The sequence below is a fragment of the Cololabis saira genome, chromosome 3 (assembly GCF_033807715.1).
Source record: "Cololabis saira isolate AMF1-May2022 chromosome 3, fColSai1.1, whole genome shotgun sequence".
Lineage (NCBI taxonomy): Eukaryota > Metazoa > Chordata > Actinopteri > Beloniformes > Belonidae > Cololabis > Cololabis saira.
Window position 1 is genome coordinate 39,211,713 of NC_084589.1, and position 5,443 is coordinate 39,217,155.

At 42.3% G+C, this 5,443-nt stretch overlaps 1 non-coding gene across 1 annotated transcript; it reads left to right on the top strand.

Moving 5' to 3' along the window:
• Nucleotides 1-942: 942 nt before the first annotated feature.
• Nucleotides 943-1,014, top strand: trnap-cgg (transfer RNA proline (anticodon CGG)). Its single transcript has one exon. It is a non-coding gene; the product is annotated as a tRNA-Pro (tRNA).
• The last annotated feature ends 4,429 nt before the right edge of the window (nucleotides 1,015-5,443 follow it).

Here is a 5,443-nt window from a genome sequence, read left to right on the forward strand (position 1 = left end):
ATGTTTATTGCAAATAAATACACTGGAATGGGAAACTACATAACAGAAACCTTATGTGTAAATGTTCTTTGTTGATATTTTAATCTGGCTGGTTTATTTATTTCTGTTCTTTCCATATATTAGTGCTGATGCTAAAGTATCCCACCTGCCTTTTTCAACTTTCACCTTCACAGGGGCTTTAGTTAGGATTAGGCACTAAAGTCACTAGATCAGGAAACTCCCAGAAACTACTTGGTCAAGGTCAGACAAAGATAGCTGTTTGAGCTAAAACAAAGTGGGCCTCATTCGTGCAAAAACTGTTCACGGAAAGACATTTACGCATTTTGGAATTGATGAAAATACTTAATAATAATAAGTAGTACCCACGAACAAAATCCATTCACATATCCATCCAAGTAATTTAAAAGGTTGGGTCCTTTTTGCTGCTTTAAGGCGCTAAAGTCTCCAACAGGTATATGTAGTTGCATCTCTACATTATCTGCTTATAATTACTTTGATAAATATGCCCCAACATTGATAAGACAAGACTTAATTTCCTTCCAAAGCATGTTCATATGCGGATCACACGTGCACAAAGAGGTGCCAAGCAGATTCCTTAAAGAAGCACAAAGAGTGGCACTTGACTGTTTAATCCTCTTGAAATTACTGTGGTTCTTTGTTTGACATTTGACAAACTCAGCACCTCACTTTGCACATGGTGATAATCTTTGCATTGCACGATGTTGGATTCAGGACCCTGCAGACTATGTTTTTTTTTTTCCTTTCAATAGCACATGTATCTCACCTGATAAATTTGCATTTGTTAGCATCTCCGTCCTGCAGTTCTCACCCTTCAACTGATCGAGGCTGATGGCTGCCCACCAGGAGGTCTCTTTCTGTTAGGAGGGAGTTTTCCTCCCCATTGTCGGCTGATGACCTGTGAACGACTTGCTCTTTACAAGTGGCTCGTTGGTCTAGGGGTATGATTCTCGCTTCGGGTGCGAGAGGTCCCGGGTTCAAATCCCGGACGAGCCCTCAAGCTTCTAGACTCTGAAAATCTGCAAACTACATTGTGAAGTAGATTGGAAGTAGCTTGGAAATTTTAGGTGCCAGAAGTTAAGAGATCAACACTAGATCTCTGTTCATTCATATTCTTTGCATGACTCAGCACTGAGTAAGACGCATGCACTTATGATCGTATGATGGTGTCTTTATAGATGTAGCTTTCTTGTATAAAGGGACTATTGTGTTGGGCGGGAAGGGGAACACAATAAAAAACCCCAACTGGACTCTCAGCAGTCTGACCAGGTCTTATCCAGCTGATTTCTTGCTTGTGTTGTTCCATTAGATGTAAGTCCAGTAGTAGTAGCAGTAGATAGAGTTGGCATTACAGGGATATAATGACAATGAATGAGACTGGATTGGGTCATGCTCAGTGACCCCCATGACCCTACAGTGATTTGAAGCTGATAATCACCAAGCACTGTGGCTTAGTGATTAGCACTGTTGCTTCACAGCAAAGGGTTCCTGGTTCAACTCCTGACAGGTCGTCTTGGAGTTTCACCCCTGCTGTTGTTGGTTTTCTTTTTATAGTTCCTTACAAAGCCCTGTGATCTCCTGTCCAGTGTGTACCGCTGCCTCTTGCCCGAACAGAGCTGAGATCATCTCCGGCAGAAGCCCATGACCCCGAATAGGGATAAGAGAGTACTGATAATGTAATTTAATTAAACCAAATCTGCAGTTGGTCTTATTCTAAAGAAGTCCTGTGTGCCATGAAGCACACGTTATAGCGCTGAGCATAAAATCAATGTCAGATCTGCTTTAATTTCACAAAGACTTTGACCACGGAGTAAATGACTATGACTATGTCTAATTTGGTGAACTAACAAAAACCTTGTGCAAACCTCCCAAAGATGGCAGGCAGAGCCGCCACAAGGGGTGTGCGAACCGTGCGACCGCACGGGGCCTCGCGCTATGGGGTGTTTTTTAATTATTTTTTTTTCAAAAAAAATTTTTTTTCGTTTTTTTTTTTTTGTTTTTTCCCTTATAAATATCAACAGTCACGTTCCATTACAGACCTAAATGTGTACTAGTCTGTGCATATCAATAAATATATGTTTTATAATGCTGTTGTTACAACTGCGTCAGACCAAGCGCAGACACAAGCTGCTCTGATCCAGACGGGTGGAGTTGGAACAAACTGTCACACAATGTCGAGAGAACGAGACAGATTCAGGAAATTTCCATCAGGGGATGAAAAAAGAAAAAAACTAAAGAAAATGGAAGAGTTTAGTGCCTCTCTGAAAGGCTCGTTTGATAAATTTGTTACAAAAATCACCGATCCGACCGGGTCTCAAGCAGCCATGGGGCCCCGCGTCGAGGCAAGTCAAATGATGATGAGGCATTGGAAGGTATCCAGTATTTTGATAATTGGAGAGTTAAAATTGCGCATATAGACACCCGATACGACCCGAAAAACACAAAAATTTCGGGCCCCCCCCCCCTGGCCATTTTGCACAGGGCCTCGCAAATCTCCCAGACGGCTCTGATGGCAGGGACCACAGGATGGGAACACCTGTTCTTGGAGTTCGATCAGCTGATCTGAACGCGGAGAGCAGTACGAGAGGTTTATCTCAACAAACACAGACCAGTTTTAACTCTGAATTAATGTGCCTCTTTTCCTCCTTGCAGGGAAAATCTGAAAGGTTGCAGTGTAAAGGACTCGCGCTCACTAACTTACACAGAAACCCCTACTGTTGCCACCTCAGAGAGCAGAAAAGCTTGGATTACAACACACACTGAAAGAGCAACTTTGTCAGTGTCTCGTCTCTTGATCTGTCCTGTCCTTTTGTGTTTCACATGGGTGGTTTTAGTCCTCTCTGACAGAATGAGGGTTTCATCTGTTAGTATAATGTTAGATCAGACCGTCAAAGAGGGCTGCTTGAGGACACACACTACCTACGCACAAGAAAACTAACATCTGCTGCAAGATTAAAATGCATATATATTGCACTTCGAAAGGCTTCGCCCATTAAGACACTTACCATTAATATATATGCAGACAAGTTGTTGGAAAAGAAGGAGTGACTTTGTTCCTACCATACCTCAGGTTCACCTACAGTACCAAGTAGTTGTTTGTTCCTATGAAACAATCATGTACCACCAACCATGGTGGCATGACATGGTAATCACCTTTATCTTAGGAGGTACATTCCCGGTTCATGTAGAGTTTGCATGTTCTCCCCACGCTTGTTTACATGTTTCAAAGATAAGGAGGCTGCATGTTCATTGATGTGCAATACATTGACGGACACTTTGCGACTGCTTGTGTTCAACAGTGTTGCTTCTCAAACACTGACAATCATTGCAGTGCATTTACTCCACTGCAGCAGCACCGCTGCCCCCCCGCCTCTCCCCGCCTCCCTCCTTGAGAAGGCTGTACTACTTTCAGTCACTCGAGAACACACACAAAGAACAGGCGCTTTTCAAAGGGCCCATTGTGGAGCCCGGTGAAATTATTCAATTAGTGAATTTAGCACCTGATCTGGTTATCCAGGAGCCCCGAGGACACTACAGCTGCATAAGAGAGAGGGAGAGAGTCAGAGACATAAAAGAGGAGGGGAGGGGGGCCGGACGGGCCAGACGGTGTAATATTCATTACCTCCTACTCCCCCCTGTTTTATTACAGCAAAATTACCCAGCATTCATATCACACGTCGTAAAATATTGCTTTTTATAACAGACATGGCTCTTTACAGTTCAAGATATTACGGCGAACGGTGGGCATACATGCATACGGTTGGTGAAACACATTATACACATTATAGATTTTGTTATTTTGACATTCATGCACGTGTCACACCACACTGCGGATGTTAGGAAGCACAAACAAAAGCAGGCATATGTGGACACATATGGAGGTTTTACTCATGTTTTTTTTTATCTCACCTAAAGGTACAATCAGCATTTTTATTTGTTGCAAATGCATTTGGAGATCACACCTTTTAGTATCCAAGCAATTACGCCAGTTCGTGATGATGCTTTATGTTATGTTTTTGGTTATTTTTTCCAATCTTGAGTATCACTGGGGCAGAACTTGGATGCGAGGGACCAATGTTTGCGTCTCACCTGATTGTTCGCACCTGTGTCTTATTGCTCCTACAGTGTTAGTTTGTGTGTCTATACATTGTCCTGTCTGTCCTCACTACCCTGATATCTCTATGGCTACGTTTACACTTCAGGTTTTAATGGCCACTTCCAATTTGTTGGCTTTTAAACATTTTTTTTAACATGTTGCCTAGATCATCTTTTAAAAAAAGACTCATATCTGACATTTGTATTTAAGTTGGTTAACTAAAATCTTGCAAGGTAGGTGAGCTTGGTCACTTATCTGGAAAAAACGGGAACTGCGTCCATCTGTGCATTGAGGACGCCTCCTCGGAGTACCACGGTGTGTGTACATTTGCTGTTAGCTGGTTCAAAAATGGTTAGTTGGTACAACATGTTTTCAAGGATGTCCGACTCACACTAAGGCAGAAAATCCAATCTGCTTAAGTAAATGCTGTATTTGATTCATGTCTGATTTATTTCCACATATGAAAGAGGCCTTAAACTGATCTGAAAATATCCTAATCCATACACTTTTTTTTTTTTTCAGTTTACACATCCAATGGTCATATCCCATCTGTGGTGTAGATGTAACGTCAGTTCTCCTGTTGGATTTCTGACCAAAAACACTGAACTTTGTTTTGTCAGTTCAACCTTTGCCTTTTGCATCTCTGGATCTGCGGCAGTAATCTTGACCAATGTTCAGTGATGCCTTTCATCCATCTGCTTAATTTCTTATCTGGAACTTTATTTAAGAGAGAACAGAATCTCACCTCCACCCCAGCTTCCACCTGTAGCGTACGATTCTGTGGAAAAGGGTTAAATTATATCAATCTTTCCAACGTCTCTACATAGCCCTAATAAACACTGATGAGACTAGTGCAGGGCTAGCTAAAGTATCCTACCTGCCTTTTTCAACTTTCACCTTCACAGGGGCTTTAGTTAGGATTAGGCACTAAAGTCACTAGATCAGGAAACTCCCAGAAACTACTTGGTTAAGGTCAGACAAAGATAGCTGTTTGAGCTAAAACAAAGTAGGCCTCATTCGTGCAAAAAGTGTTCACGGAAAGACATTTACGCATTTTGCATTACTCAGCACTTCACTTTGCACATGGTGATAATCTTTGCATTGCGCGATGTTGGATTCAGGACCCTGCAGACTATGTTTTGTTTTTCCTTTCCATAGCACATGTATCTCACCTGATAAATTTGCATTTGTTGGCATCTCCGTCCTGCAGTTCTCACCCTTCAACTGATCGAGGCTGATGGCTGCCCACCAGGAGGTCTCTTTCTGTTAGGAGGGAGTTTTCCTCCCCATTGTCGGCTGATGACCTGTGAACGACTTGCTTTTACAAGT